A 17,663-nucleotide genomic window follows, 5' to 3' on the forward strand; every position below is an offset into this window, starting at 1 on the left:
ATATGTATAATGTCCAGAGACCTGACTGTACATTATAGGATCGCACAGTACTGTTATATATGTTTAATGTCCAGAGACCTGACTATAAACTGTAGGATTGCACAGTACTGTTATATATATATATATGTATAATGTCTAGAGACCTGACTGTAAATTATAGGATCGCACAGTACTGTTATATATATATATGTATAATGTCTAGAGACCTGACTGTAAATTATAGGATCGCACAGTACTGTTATATATGTATAACGTCCAGAGACCAGACTGTAAATATAGGATCGCACAGTACTGTTATATATGTATAACGTCCACAGACCAGACTGTAAATATAGAATCACACTGTACTGTTATACAGTTGCCAGAAAAAGTATGTGAACCCTTTGGAATGATATGGATTTCTGCACAAATTGGTCATAAAATGTGATCTGATCTTCCTCTAAGTCACAACAATAGACAATCACAGTCTGCTTAATCTAATAACACACAAAGGGTTAATACGAGAGGTTCCAGATAGGTGACGTCAAGGTATTCAGATAAAATATACCACAATATGCAATGTTCTGGTATAAAATAATATGCAATGTTCTGGTAAATAGTAATAAATACTAGTACAGGTGATCAGTCTGTCTAGTACAGTGATGGCGAACCTTTTAGAGACCGAGTGCCCAAACTGCAACCCTACCACCCACTTATTTATCGCAAAGTGCCAAGACTGCAATGGCAATGAATACCAATATAGTATATCTTCAATGTAATTCATCATTTAGCTATAACATCCTGCCTACCCTCAGTGCGCTGCCTGTGCTGTTCATAGTGCGCCCTGCGCTGATGAATGGCAGGAAAAGTCTAAGGTATATTGGTACACCATAGACTTTTTCCAGGGTGCGAGTGCCCACAGTGCCCACACCCGTGCCATAGGTTCGCCACCACTGGTCGAGTATATCGTCCAAGGGATGCCGAAACGGAGAGAGACGCAGGACACGTGCGCCCCAACGCCCCCCAGGACCAGACCACCGTCAGGATACAACGTTGATAGCCACCACTTGGGAGACACCACAAAAGGGGTAAGACTGTTCCAGTCTCCATATACAGCTGACTTAAATATATTTGGACATAACAAGGGATTGTATTACCCACAGTCAGAGGAACCATCTGATACCATCTGATTTGATTTTAACCTCATTATTTTTTGGGGATATCCGCATACCTACGTCATTACTAATTGTGCACCAAGGACCACACACTGTGCACATTGACGTAAATTTTAGAGATATACTAGACAGACTGATCACCTGTACTAGTATTTATTACTTTATACCAGAACATTGCATATTGTGGTATATTTTATCTGAATTCCTTGACGTCAGCTATCTGGAACCTCTCGTATTAACCCTTTGTTGTATACATATTTATATTTTTATTTCTATTAATCAACAATTTACTACATACAACCTGTATCCACCTATGTATGTACCTTGGCCATATGAGTGCCCTCCACCTCACAAATCCACTTGTTTATCTATTACTTTGGCAGGATGCGCTGCCATCTGGAGAGAGCACCTATCCGTGAATTGTTGACAGTAGAGCCTCTGTCATTTTCTATCTAATAACACACAAAGAATTAAATGTTACCATGTTTTTATTGAACACACCATGTAAACATTCACAGTGCAGGTGGAAAAAGTATGTGAACCCCTAGACTAATGACATCTCCAAGAGCTAATTGGAGTGAGGTGTCAGCCAACTGGAGTCCAATCAATGAGATGAGATTGGAGGTGCTGGTTACAGCTGCCCTGCCCTATAAAAAACACACACCAGTTCTGGGTTTGCTTTTCACAAGAAGCATTGCCTGATGTGAATGATGCCTCACACAAAAGAGTTCTCAGAAGACCTACGATTAAGAATTGTTGACTTGCATAAAGCTGGAAAGGGTTATAAAAGTATACTCCTACCCAAAGTTTCATGCACTATAATATCTATAGGCAGCTTTACAATAGGGCCGCCCACCATCAGACTTAAACATGGTGGCTTGATATCGGATGCGATCGTGTCGAGCAGATATTTAGAAGTCTCACAAAGTTTTTTTCCCAAAAAAAGAAATTTATTTTAGAGTCACTGATGTTGATTTGGAGGGGGACTCTGCATAATAAGACATTTAACGTTAATTAGTTTTTTAATAACTCGCTAATTTTACATCATATCACAAAATACATTTGTTACGTGTGCTTTCACAGACACCCCTTCATTGACCACTGGCCTATATCTAGATGTACTATATGCAAAATTTAAAATGTTACAAATTTTTGCAGAAAATGACCGATAGCCAGTACTCCTCAGCAAATGTGCAAATTTTTTCCACCCTAAGTAAAGCCTCTCTATTTTACATGAGATCTTAGTGCTGATTTCCAGGACTATGGGTTCCGCCATGTTGGTTTTACTTTCAACACCTTCTCCAAGATGTGGGACATTTTGTGAGAGTTAGAACCCGCTTGGTTTGGGACAACAGTTTGGGAAGAAGGAGGCAGAACTTACACACATTATGGAATATAGAAGTGATGCCCCTTTAAATACCCCGATTATGGAAATGGTTGTATAAACGTAGGGTGGTAACATTGGTCATTGGGCGTTAGGAGGATTTCTAAACCTCACCCCTTTAAAGCAATCCTCTTTCATTTGCCACACTTCTATGACCTTGGGAAGGCAAATAAGGAAGAGCTTTAATTTAGTGGGTAGGCTCAAAGGGCACCAATCAGCAGGGTCAACTCTATGAAACAAAACATGCTGTCTGGATGGGTTGATCCTGCTGATTTAAGTGAAAATCGGTTTCCATGAAAAAAGAGACTTTTATATGCAAATTAGGGCTTCAGCACTGAAAAGCTGGGGTGCACCCAGGGGATAGGCTCCCTGCTACTGCCATTCCACCACTGCCTCAGTCCCCTGCAGCTCTCTATCTCCTGTTCCTTTGTGCACAGGAAATGCCAGCTCAGCCAATCACTGGTTGAGGCGGGTCACATCTGTGGCCAGTGATTGGCCGAGGGCATATCCAGTTATTTTCTGTATGTCTAGACAAAATCAGGAAGTAGTGGGGACCTGGGAGTCATCGAAACAACACGATTTTAAGCCACCCTCAGCCCGCTGCCACTAAGTTTTTTGTTGCTCTGGAAAACCCCTTTAAGCAGATTTGGGTGGAGTTATGGTAAATAGGGGGCAGGATCCAGACGTATCACAAATTTTGGTTCCTGGAAAACATTTAAAGGGATCGTGTTAGAAAGGCAGTTGTCAACAACCTGTGGCTCCACCAGAGCATGTTGAGAGTAGTAGTGTTGCAACACCTGGAGCTGAAGAAATGACATCCACTCTTTAACTGTACCTTGAACTAAATTACTGTTGGTTGGTGTCAATAGTCCTGGACTCAAAACACAGAGTCCTCCAGGTGTCTGCTCCTCAGTCCATGTCTATAGGAGATCTGTCCAAATTTTGCATATTGAGTGATCTGTGATTACAACCACGAGGCGGTAAAGGGTCTGTGTCTGTCCCCTGATATTTTCTAACAGTTAAAAGGCGGCCATATTGAATTTTGTTTTTTACAAATGATGAAAACGTGCAAAATGTGTCAATTCCTCCCCAAACATAACCAACGTATAGTAGTGAGAAATCTTCTATCCTATTCATATGTGCACCATATGTCAGCATAGATCAACGTATAATGGCATTCATATAATAAAGAGCAAATCCAGTCACATCATAAGTTTCTATCTGTTTAAGTCCATCGAACTGTGCATAGTGGACAGTATTAGGGTATGTTCACATATACTGCGCTGATATTCTTTTATATAGGGGCAGTATTATAGTAGTTATATCCTTGTACATAGGAGGCAGTATTATAGTAATGATATTCTTGTACAGAGGAGCAGTATTATAGTAGTTATATTCTTGTACATAGGAGCAGTATTATAGTAGTGATATTCTTGTACATAGGGGGCAGTATTATAGTAGTGATATTCTTGTGCATAGGAGCAGTATTATAGTACTTATATTCTTGTACACAGGGGGCATTATTATAGTAGTTAGATTCTTATACTTAGGAGGCAGTATTATAGTAGTTATAATCTTGTACATAGGAGCAGTATTATATTAGTTATATTCTTGTACATAGGAGGCAGTATTATAGTAGATATATTCTTGTACATAGGAGCAGTATTATAGTAGTTATATCCTTGTACATAGGAGGCAGTATTATAGTAGTTATATTCTTGTACATAGGAGCAGTATTATAGTAGTTATATTCTTGTACATAGGAGGCGGTATTATAGTAGTTATATTCTTGTACATAGGAGCAGTATTATAGTAGTTATATTCTTGTACATAGGAGCAGTATTATAGTAGTTATATTCTTGTACAGAGAAGTATTATAGTAGTTATATTCTTGTAATATTATAGTAGTTATATTCTTGTACATAGGGGGCAATATTATAGTAGATATATTCTTTTACATAGGAGCAGTATTATAGTAGTTATATTCTTGTACATAGGGGGCAATATTATAGTAGATATATTCTTTTACATAGGAGCAGTATTATAGGAGTTATAGTCTTATAGATAGGAGGAAGTATTATAGTATTTTATTTTTGTACACAGGAGGCAGTATTATAGTAGAAAAATGGTGGAAACAAGTCCAGCACAACTTTCTTCTGAATCAAATGGAATATTTTATTGAATTCCTCTAAAACTGTCTGTGTACAGAAGCAAAAAACTTGTGATGCGTTTTGAGCCTCTACGATCTTATGAAATGCGTCATGCAATTTCTGCTTTTGCATGTACGCAGTTTTAGATGATCTCAATAAAATATTCCATTTGATTCAGAAAGAAGTCGTGCTGGACTTGTTTCCACCATGTCCGTGACGCACTTCCCTCAAGGCTATGGTGCTCTGCAGCTGACCCTCATCTTTTGCCGTATTATAGTAATGTTCTTGTGACTGGAATTGCTCTTTATTGTCTTCAGTTTATTCTTTCCTCATTATTTTCGTCACGTTTTACGTCTGTCCTTGAGTACTGTTCGTTGCTTGTAGATACACCTTTATATACTGTAACCTGTTGCTGTTTTTCCCGCAGTATATACTGGCATTGTTGGCATTGTTACATTCAGTATCTGTCTGTGGTTGGTGGGATTGATACTTTATGACTCCTATCCTTACATTCGGGCTTACACCTTTTGATTGACACATAAATTGTGAAGAATTCCTCTAGTCTTGACTCCTTTTTTTTTTAAGAATCACAGCTTTTTTTCCATATTCCAGACAACGCGTTTCATTTCCTTCCCATTGTCCTGAAATGAGGTAGTGAGTGAGTTTCCCTGGTAGCAGAGACGGCTTCTTCTTTCGCTGTAGAAAAATTGTGGGTTTCCTATAGAATAAAGGAAATGATAAATTAGTATAAGGATATATTTAGGATTTAAGGGGAACTCTCACCTTGAGAGGCCGGTGAAGTTCCCCTTTAAATGGACATTCCCTTTAAGGTTATGACATGAATGATATGGCACTGCTCAAGGGGACAACGCCAATAGCTTGAAACCACCATAAATTTCTATATTGACTGTATAGCAGTATTATTTACACATTGTATTGTGCGGTAATTACATTACATTCTGTATGTAGCTGTTATTTGGTTGGTCTATGCTGGTATTTGAGCACTATATGGCGGTGTTTGCTTAGGCACTGTGCAGTTTATTATTTTTGCAGTGTATGCTTTTGGCAGCATTGTATAGCATCTTATATTGGCAGTGTGTGCCACTGTATGGCGCCATTAATTAGGCATGGCTATTTGTACGCACGCCATAAGGGAGCATCACTAAAAATTGCTGCAGAGCTCCACATCTAATATGATTTTGCTGACTCTAGAGTCAAATGGGTCTGGCTTACACCTCTTTTTTTTACCCCAAAAATGGCACTTTGGGGGGGGGGGGGGGGGTTAGTTATTGGGTGCGAGCATGTTTCCTGTATGGTTCTGATTGATTACCAGTCTATCTAAGGTGTTGGTGTTGAATCAATCCCCCAATGCTCAATGTTGATGTCGTTTCACTTAAAGTGACCCCACACTAAGTGTGCCCCAGTCGAACCGCCTCTTAAAGAACCTACCCTTTAATCCTAGTGTTCCTTAACCACACACTACCCAGTGGACGCTGTCTCTTTAAGCAGAACCGTTCTTTTACGCTTTTCTATTCCTCTTGAATTTTCCTCGTGGCGGCTCGTCCATCTTCGGCCATAATTGAGCCCACAATTCAATTCCCGCCCCTCAATAAGTGATTGGTACTTCCCGGTAATCTGATCTGGTACCGCCGGACGCTGTAGGCTCTATTTTCGGCTAGATGCAAGCGGGTTTGTTGGGTTAATGATATTTAAGGGCATATAGGACAAAGACTCAGGTCAGCAGGAGGCAGGGAATTACTAGCCGAGCTCCTTCAATGCTTTCTTCTGCTATTTCTTAAAGGGGTTATACTATGATTGATGTAACAAAGCTAGGACCCTCCCGTTACCTCACATGGATCCAGAGATCTCCCCATTTATTGTTCCAAGGCCATACATAGTAAGCCATGTCCTTTCTGCTGCAGCTAAGGGGTGTTCTCTTTCTAAGGGGGCATGTCCTTTCTGCTGCAGCTAAGGGGTGTTCTCTTTCTAAGGGGGCATGTTCTTTCTGCTGCAGCAGCTCAGGGGTGGCTCTTTCTAAGGGGGCATGTCCTTTCTGCTGCAGCAGCTCAGGGGTGTGCTCTTTGTAAGGGGGCATGTCCTTTCTGCTGCAGCTCAGGGGTGTGCTCTTTATAAGGGGGCCTGTCCATTCTGCTGCAGCGCTCTCCCTGTATCTGGCTGGTGGCAATTGAAGAAAGGAACTGAGCATGTGCGTCCACCTCAGTAGGTGGACGTGCACCTTACTATGCAGATTAAACATCAGAGGGCGCCATGGATCTAAAGAGAATAATTCACACCTGGAGCACTTTTGTAGCAGAATATATATTACAGAAGTAACTCGTTTTTCATGCAATTATATTAAAATAACATTTAATGGTGGCACAGCCCCTTTAAGATATTTATCACTTTCCTGGTACCATAATATTTTAAAGGGGAAGTACGCTTTTTAGGCAGTCTCTGCAGTACCTAATGCATCTGTATAGAAAGTGTTGCTCGAGTTGCAGATACAACACCTGGCACAGCGCCCCCTATGTTTAGAACCTGGTAAAGATCCCACTTCATGAACCCCCCCTTGATTTTATCTTCTATATGACAATATGTGGCGGGGGGCTGGTTGGCATTTACAAAAATATTCCTACCCCAATTTTTACTAGTTACATTGTAACATCTCATGGTAGATTCAGATTTTTTCCCCAAAAAATAAAAATCAATCTGTAGGAGGGGGCGTGAATGAAGCATAATGCTTGTTTCTGCTTGCTGTCAGTGAACGGGAACATTCTCTGTTCACCTCCAAAGGAAAATCCTGACGTACTGCACGTGAGAGCTGCGGGTTTGTTACAAATGTATCCAGCCTAGAAAAACTCCCCTGTGAGGTCAATAGGACTGCCGCCGTCCAGTTTGTTACAATGTATCAGCGCAGGCTGATGCCTCTTTTATCACCGGTGAGCGTCCTGTCCCTATGAATATTTCATGACCGTGTAGCTGCGCAATTAACAAGCCCTTAGGGTCACTCGTACCGGAGAGAGGAAGCAATTACGTGTTTTTTTTTTTTTTTTCTGCAGAGCGTCCTGTTTATTTTGCAACGCTCTGCAGAAAAACATCACGCTGCGGAATTACGATGACGCGTTCTGCTAGACCTCATCACTGTTAATTGTCTGGGGATCGCAAACCTGAATACACCTAACCGCGCGAATTCTTCTGATCTCTCTTTTGCTCCCAAAGCAATAGATTGAATTGCTAATTTAAAGGGGAAGTACATTTTATTTCGTCAACATGTTCTTAAAGGGCACCAGTCATGACACAGGTCAGGTCAGCACTGCAATATGAGGGACTATACTGCAGTCTGTGGTCTAAAGCCTCTTGCACTCAAACATTTTTTTTCCGTTTCTGTTCAATTTGTTTGCGATCCGTATGCGGAACCATTCACTTCAATGGATCCACAAAAACAACAGAAGGTACTCCGCGTGCATTCCATTTCCGTAAAGAACACGTCCTATTATTGCTCACAAATCACTTTCTGTGTCTCCTTTCAAGTCAATGGTTCCGCAAAAAAAAACGGAATGCATCCGTATGTCTTTCGTCTCCGTTCCGTTTTTGCAGAACCATCTATTGAAAATTTTATGCCCAGCCCAATTTTTTATTTTTTTTGTACTTACTGTTTAAACATTATTGGATGCCTCCGTTTCCGATTTGCAAAAAACGGATCACAAACAGAAACCAAACGGAATGGCAAAACGGAACAGAAGCGGAACAGAAACGGAAACACTGAAACGGAACTGAAAAACAGATCCGTTTTTAAAATGGGCCGCAAAACCAGCCTAAGGCTACTTTCACACTCTCGTTTTGGGCGGATCCGTCATGGGTCTGCAAAAACGGATCCGTTACAATAATACAACCGTCATGAACGGATCCGTTTGTATTATCTGTAACATAGCCAAGACGGATCTGTCATGAACTCCATTGAAAGTCAATGGAGGACGGATCCGTTTTCTATTGTGCCAGATTGTGTATAGAAAACAGATCCGTCCCCATTGACTTACATTGTGTGTCAGGACGGATCCGTTTGGCTCAGTTTCATCAGACTCTGCAGGCAGTATTTTGGTGTTCGCCTCCGGAGGGTTATGGTGACTGATCGGAGGCAAACTGATGCATTCTGAGCGGATCCTTTTCCATTCAGAATGTATTAGGGCAAAACTGATCCGTTTTGGACGCTTGTGAGAGCCCTGAACGGATCTCACAAACGGAAACCAAAACACCAGTGTGAAAGTAGCCTTAGGAAGTACTTTTCTTCAGCCTAAGGGGGCATGTCCTTTCTGCTGCAGCTGCTCAGGGGTGTGCTCTTTATAAGGGCAGCTGTATACAGCACTCCCTCCCTGCTTCCTCTATACAGTGGTATGGCCCTGGTTGCAGGGTACTACTGGTAGAAGAACGTGAAAGTGGTCTCCAGAATTCACCTTACAGATTACTGGATCCACGGTAGACCAATTTTTGGCAAGGCAAGCAATGGTCTTGGTGCAGGGATCCTTAGTGGTCCCCAAGGATGAGAACAATCATAGCAATAATAGTAATCCAGCTTTATTTATAGGCATATGGCGGTCTTATTTAGAAGTGGATCTGCTTGATGTTGAAAGCAGTATAGGACAGTTTTATTTGGATAACATTTGCATATTTTGGACATTACTGTTATACAACTTATGTATGGCAGTATTATCCTGGTACTACATAGTGGTGTTATACAGAATGTGTATGGCAGTATTACCCTGGTACTGTATAGTGGTGTTATACAGGATGTGTATGGCAGTATTATCCTGGTACTATATAGTGGTGTTATACAGGATGTATATGGCAGTATTATCCTGGTACTATATAGTGGTGTTATACAGGGTGTGTATGGCAGTATTATCCTGGTACTACATAGTGGTGTTATACAGGATGTATATGGCAGTATTATCCTGGTACTATATAGTGGTGTTATACAGGGTGTGTATGGCAGTATTATCCTGGTACTATATAGTGGTGTTATACAGGGTGTGTATGGCAGTATTATCCTGGTACTATATAGTGGTGTTATACAGGGTGTATATGGCAGTATTATCCTGGTACTATATAGTGGTGTTATACAGGATGTGTATGGCAGTATTATCCTAGCGCTATATAGTGGTGTTATACAGGATGTGTATGGCAGTATTATCCTAGCGCTATATAGTGGTGTTATACAGGATGTGTATGGCAGTATTATCCTAGCGCTATATAGTGATGTTATACAGGATGTGTATGGCAGTATTATCCCAGCGCTATATAGTGGTGTTATACAGGATGTGTATGGCAGCATTATCCTGGTGCTATATAGTGGTGTTATACAGGATGTGTATGGCAGCATTATCCTGGTGCTATATAGTGGTGTTATACAGGGTGTGTATGGCAGTATTATCCTGGTACTATATAGTGGTGTTATACAGGGTGTGTATGGCAGTATTATCCTGGTGCTATATAGTGGTGTTATACAGGATGTGTATGGCAGAATTATCCTGGTGCTATATAGTGGTGTTATACAGGATGTGTATGGCAGTATTATCCTGGTACTATATAGTGGTGTTATACAGGGTGTGTATGGCAGTATTATCCTGGTGCTATATAGTGGTGTTATACAGGATGTGTATGGCAGCATTATCCTGGTACTATATAGTGGTGTTATACAGGGTGTATATGGCAGTATTATCCTGGTACTATATAGTGGTGTTATACAGGATGTGTATGGCAGTATTATCCTAGCGCTATATAGTGGTGTTATACAGGATGTGTATGGCAGTATTATCCTAGCGCTATATAGTGGTGTTATACAGGATGTGTATGGCAGTATTATCCTAGCGCTATATAGTGGTGTTATACAGGATGTGTATGGCAGTATTATCCTAGCGCTATATAGTGGTGTTATACAGGATGTGTATGGCAGTATTATCCTAGCGCTATATAGTGGTGTTATACAGGATGTGTATGGCAGTATTATCCTAGCGCTATATAGTGATGTTATACAGGATGTGTATGGCAGTATTATCCCAGCACTATATAGTGGTGTTATACAGGATGTGTATGGCAGCATTATCCTGGTGCTATATAGTGGTGTTATACAGGATGTGTATGGCAGCATTATCCTGGTGCTATATAGTGGTGTTATACAGGGTGTGTATGGCAGTATTACCCTGGTACTGTATAGTGGTGTTATACAGGATGTGTATGGCAGTATTATCCTGGTACTAAATAGTGGTGTTATACAGGATGTGTATGGCAGTATTATCCTGGTACTATATAGTGGTGTTATACAGGGTGTGTATGGCAGTATTATCCTGGTACTACATAGTGGTGTTATACAGGGTGTGTATGGCAGTATTATCCTGGTGCTATATAGTGGTGTTATACAGGATGTGTATGGCAGAATTATCCTGGTGCTATATAGTGGTGTTATACAGGGTGTGTATAGCAGCATTATCCTGGTGCTATATAGTGGTGTTATACAGGATGTGTATGGCAGCATTATCCTGGTGCTATATAGTGGTGTTATACAGGATGTGTATGGCAGTATTATCCTGGTAATATATAGTGGTGTTATACAGGATGTATATGGCAGTATTATCCTGGTACTATATAGTGGTGTTATACAGGGTTTGTATGGTAGTATTATCCTGGTACTACATAGTGGTGTTATACAGGATGTATATGGCAGTATTATCCTGGTACTACATAGTGGTGTTATACAGGGTGTGTATGGCAGTATTATCCTGGTACTATATAGTGGTGTTATACAGGGTGTGTATGGCAGTATTATCCTGGTACTATATAGTGGTGTTATACAGGGTGTATATGGCAGTATTATCCTGGTACTATATAGTGGTGTTATACAGGATGTGTATGGCAGTATTATCCTAGCGCTATATAGTGGTGTTATACAGGATGTGTATGGCAGTATTATCCTAGCGCTATATAGTGGTGTTATACAGGGTGTGTATGGCAGTATTATCCTGGTACTACATAGTGGTGTTATACAGGGTGTGTATGGCAGCATTATCCTGGTGCTATATAGTGGTGTTATACAGGATGTGTATAGCAGCATTATCCTGGTGCTATATAGTGGTGTTATACAGGATATGTATGGCAGCATTATCCTGGTGCTATATAGTGGTGTTATACAGGATGTGTATGGCAGTATTATCCTGGTACTATATAGTGGTGTTATACAGGGTGTGTATGGCAGTATTATCCTGGTGCTATATAGTGGTGTTATACAGGATGTGTATGGCAGTATTATCCTGGTACTATATAGTGGTGTTATACAGGATGTGTATGGCAGTATTATCCTAGCGCTATATAGTGGTGTTATACAGGATGTGTATGGCAGTATTATCCTAGCGCTATATAGTGGTGTTATACAGGATGTGTATGGCAGTATTATCCTAGCGCTATATAGTGGTGTTATACAGGATGTGTATGGCAGTATTATCCTAGCGCTAGATAGTGGTGTTATACAGGATGTGTATGGCAGTATTATCCTAGCGCTATATAGTGGTGTTATACAGGATGTGTATGGCAGTATTATCCTAGCGCTATATAGTGATGTTATACAGGATGTGTATGGCAGTATTATCCCAGCACTATATAGTGGTGTTATACAGGATGTGTATGGCAGCATTATCCTGGTGCTATATAGTGGTGTTATACAGGATGTGTATGGCAGCATTATCCTGGTGCTATATAGTGGTGTTATACAGGGTGTGTATGGCAGTATTACCCTGGTACTGTATAGTGGTGTTATACAGGATGTGTATGGCAGTATTATCCTGGTACTAAATAGTGGTGTTATACAGGATGTGTATGGCATTATTATCCTGGTACTATATAGTGGTGTTATACAGGGTGTGTATGGCAGTATTATCCTGGTACTACATAGTGGTGTTATACAGGGTGTGTATGGCAGTATTATCCTGGTGCTATATAGTGGTGTTATACAGGATGTGTATGGCAGAATTATCCTGGTGCTATATAGTGGTGTTATACAGGGTGTGTATAGCAGCATTATCCTGGTGCTATATAGTGGTGTTATACAGGATGTGTATGGCAGCATTATCCTGGTGCTATATAGTGGTGTTATACAGGATGTGTATGGCAGTATTATCCTGGTAATATATAGTGGTGTTATACAGGGTGTGTATGGCAGTATTATCCTGGTACTACATAGTGGTGTTATACAGGATGTATATGGCAGTATTATCCTGGTACTACATAGTGGTGTTATACAGGGTGTGTATGGCAGTATTATCCTGGTACTATATAGTGGTGTTATACAGGGTGTGTATGGCAGTATTATCCTGGTACTATATAGTGGTGTTATACAGGGTGTATATGGCAGTATTATCCTGGTACTATATAGTGGTGTTATACAGGATGTGTATGGCAGTATTATCCTAGCGCTATATAGTGGTGTTATACAGGATGTGTATGGCAGTATTATCCTAGCGCTATATAGTGGTGTTATACAGGGTGTGTATGGCAGTATTATCCTGGTACTACATAGTGGTGTTATACAGGGTGTGTATGGCAGTATTATCCTGGTGCTATATAGTGGTGTTATACAGGATGTGTATGGCAGAATTATCCTGGTGCTATATAGTGGTGTTATACAGGGTGTGTATAGCAGCATTATCCTGGTGCTATATAGTGGTGTTATACAGGATATGTATGGCAGCATTATCCTGGTGCTATATAGTGGTGTTATACAGGATGTGTATGGCAGTATTATCCTGGTACTATATAGTGGTGTTATACAGGGTGTATATGGCAGTATTATCCTGGTGCTATATAGTGGTGTTATACAGGATGTGTATGGCAGCATTATCCTGGTACTATATAGTGGTGTTATACAGGGTGTATATGGCAGTATTATCCTGGTACTATATAGTGGTGTTATACAGGATGTGTATGGCAGTATTATCCTAGCGCTATATAGTGGTGTTATACAGGATGTGTATGGCAGTATTATCCTAGCGCTATATAGTGGTGTTATACAGGATGTGTATGGCAGTATTATCCTAGCGCTATATAGTGGTGTTATACAGGATGTGTATGGCAGTATTATCCTAGCGCTATATAGTGATGTTATACAGGATGTGTATGGCAGTATTATCCCAGCACTATATAGTGGTGTTATACAGGATGTGTATGGCAGCATTATCCTGGTGCTATATAGTGGTGTTATACAGGATGTGTATGGCAGCATTATCCTGGTGCTATATAGTGGTGTTATACAGGGTGTGTATGGCAGTATTATCCTGGTACTATATAGTGGTGTTATACAGGGTGTGTATGGCAGTATTATCCTGGTGCTATATAGTGGTGTTATACAGGATGTGTATGGCAGAATTATCCTGGTGCTATATAGTGGTGTTATACAGGGTGTGTATAGCAGCATTATCCTGGTGCTATATAGTGGTGTTATACAGGATGTGTATGGCAGCATTATCCTGGTGCTATATAGTGGTGTTATACAGGATGTGTATGGCAGTATTATCCTGGTACTATATAGTGGTGTTATACAGGATGTGTATGGCAGTATTATCCTAGCGCTATATAGTGGTGTTATACAGGATGTGTATGGCAGTATTATCCTAGCGCTATATAGTGGTGTTATACAGGATGTGTATGGCAGTATTATCCTAGCGCTATATAGTGGTGTTATACAGGATGTGTATGGCAGTATTATCCTAGCGCTATATAGTGGTGTTATACAGGATGTGTATGGCAGTATTATCCTAGCGCTATATAGTGGTGTTATACAGGATGTGTATGGCAGTATTATCCTAGCGCTATATAGTGATGTTATACAGGATGTGTATGGCAGTATTATCCCAGCACTATATAGTGGTGTTATACAGGATGTGTATGGCAGCATTATCCTGGTGCTATATAGTGGTGTTATACAGGATGTGTATGGCAGCATTATCCTGGTGCTATATAGTGGTGTTATACAGGGTGTGTATGGCAGTATTACCCTGGTACTGTATAGTGGTGTTATACAGGATGTGTATGGCAGTATTATCCTGGTACTAAATAGTGGTGTTATACAGGATGTGTATGGCAGTATTATCCTGGTACTATATAGTGGTGTTATACAGGGTGTGTATGGCAGTATTATCCTGGTACTACATAGTGGTGTTATACAGGGTGTGTATGGCAGTATTATCCTGGTGCTATATAGTGGTGTTATACAGGATGTGTATGGCAGAATTATCCTGGTGCTATATAGTGGTGTTATACAGGGTGTGTATAGCAGCATTATCCTGGTGCTATATAGTGGTGTTATACAGGATGTGCATGGCAGCATTATCCTGGTGCTATATAGTGGTGTTATACAGGATGTGTATGGCAGTATTATCCTGGTACTATATAGTGGTGTTATACAGGGTGTGTATGGCAGTATTATCCTGGTGCTACATAGTGGTGTTATACAGGATGTGTATGGCAGCATTATCCTGGTACTATATAGTGGTGTTATACAGGGTGTATATGGCAGTATTATCCTGGTACTATATAGTGGTGTTATACAGGATGTGTATGGCAGTATTATCCTAGCGCTATATAGTGGTGTTATACAGGATGTGTATGGCAGTATTATCCTAGCGCTATATAGTGGTGTTATGCAGGATGTGTATGGCAGTATTATCCTAGCGCTATATAGTGATGTTATACAGGATGTGTATGGCAGTATTATCCCAGCACTATATAGTGGTGTTATACAGGATGTGTATGGCAGCATTATCCTGGTGCTATATAGTGGTGTTATACAGGATGTGTATGGCAGCATTATCCTGGTGCTATATAGTGGTGTTATACAGGGTGTGTATGGCAGTATTATCCTAGCGCTATATAGTGGTGTTATACAGGATGTGTATGGCAGTATTATCCTAGCGCTATATAGTGGTGTTATACAGGATGTGTATGGCAGTATTATCCTAGCGCTATATAGTGATGTTATACAGGATGTGTATGGCAGTATTATCCCAGCACTATATAGTGGTGTTATACAGGATGTGTATGGCAGCATTATCCTGGTGCTATATAGTGGTGTTATACAGGATGTGTATGGCAGCATTATCCTGGTGCTATATAGTGGTGTTATACAGGGTGTGTATGGCAGTATTATCCTGGTACTATATAGTGGTGTTATACAGGGTGTGTATGGCAGTATTATCCTGGTGCTATATAGTGGTGTTATACAGGATGTGTATGGCAGAATTATCCTGGTGCTATATAGTGGTGTTATACAGGGTGTGTATGGCAGTATTATCCTGGTGCTATATAGTGGTGTTATACAGGATGTGTATAGCAGCATTATCCTGGTGCTATATAGTGGTGTTATACAGGATGTGTATGGCAGCATTATCCTGGTGCTATATAGTGGTGTTATACAGGATGTGTATGGCAGTATTATCCTGGTACTATATAGTGGTGTTATACAGGGTGTGTATGGCAGTATTATCCTGGTGCTATATAGTGGTGTTATACAGGATGTGTATGGCAGCATTATCCTGGTACTATATAGTGGTGTTATACAGGGTGTATATGGCAGTATTATCCTGGTACTATATAGTGGTGTTATACAGGATGTGTATGGCAGTATTATCCTAGCGCTATATAGTGGTGTTATACAGGATGTGTATGGCAGTATTATCCTAGCGCTATATAGTGGTGTTATACAGGATGTGTATGGCAGTATTATCCTAGCGCTATATAGTGGTGTTATACAGGATGTGTATGGCAGTATTATCCTAGCGCTATATAGTGGTGTTATACAGGATGTGTATGGCAGTATTATCCTAGCGCTATATAGTGGTGTTATACAGGATGTGTATGGCAGTATTATCCTAGCGCTATATAGTGATGTTATACAGGATGTGTATGGCAGTATTATCCCAGCGCTATATAGTGGTGTTATACAGGATGTGTATGGCAGCATTATCCTGGTGCTATATAGTGGTGTTATACAGGGTGTGTATGGCAGTATTACCCTGGTACTGTATAGTGGTGTTATACAGGATGTGTATGGCAGTATTATCCTGGTACTATATAGTGGTGTTATACAGGATGTATATGGCAGTATTATCCTGGTACTATATAGTGGTGTTATACAGGGTGTGTATGGCAGTATTATCCTGGTACTACATAGTGGTGTTATACAGGGTGTGTATGGCAGTATTATCCTGGTGCTATATAGTGGTGTTATACAGGATGTGTATGGCAGAATTATCCTGGTGCTATATAGTGGTGTTATACAGGGTGTGTATAGCAGCATTATCCTGGTGCTCTATAGTGGTGTTATACAGGATGTGTATGGCAGCATTATCCTGGTGCTATATAGTGGTGTTATACAGGATGTGTATGGCAGTATTATCCTGGTACTATATAGTGGTGTTATACAGGGTGTGTATGGCAGTATTATCCTGGTGCTATATAGTGGTGTTATACAGGATGTGTATGGCAGCATTATCCTGGTACTATATAGTGGTGTTATACAGGGTGTATATGGCAGTATTATCCTGGTACTATATAGTGGTGTTATACAGGATGTGTATGGCAGTATTATCCTAGCGCTATATAGTGGTGTTATACAGGATGTGTATGGCAGTATTATCCTAGCGCTATATAGTGGTGTTATACAGGATGTGTATGGCAGTATTATCCTAGCGCTATATAGTGGTGTTATACAGGATGTGTATGGCAGTATTATCCTAGCGCTATATAGTGATGTTATACAGGATGTGTATGGCAGTATTATCCCAGCACTATATAGTGGTGTTATACAGGATGTGTATGGCAGCATTATCCTGGTACTATATAGTGGTGTTATACAGGATGTGTATGGCAGCATTATCCTGGTGCTATATAGTGGTGTTATACAGGATGTGTATGGCAGTATTATCCTGGTACTAT

General features: G+C 40.4%; 1 protein-coding gene across 1 annotated transcript in view; it reads right to left on the reverse strand.

The window, feature by feature from the left end:
* Positions 1–4,538: 4,538 nt before the first annotated feature.
* LOC122941435 (urotensin-2 receptor-like) overlaps positions 4,539–17,663 on the reverse strand; it is a 28,193-nt gene continuing 15,068 nt past the window's right edge. Inside the window, exon 2 of the mRNA XM_044298690.1 lies at positions 4,539–5,406. The gene's annotated coding sequence lies outside the window, so the exon portion shown is untranslated. The remainder of the gene's footprint in view (positions 5,407–17,663) is intronic.

This window comes from Bufo gargarizans, chromosome 6 (assembly GCF_014858855.1).
Source record: "Bufo gargarizans isolate SCDJY-AF-19 chromosome 6, ASM1485885v1, whole genome shotgun sequence".
In the NCBI taxonomy this organism is placed as follows: domain Eukaryota; kingdom Metazoa; phylum Chordata; class Amphibia; order Anura; family Bufonidae; genus Bufo; species Bufo gargarizans.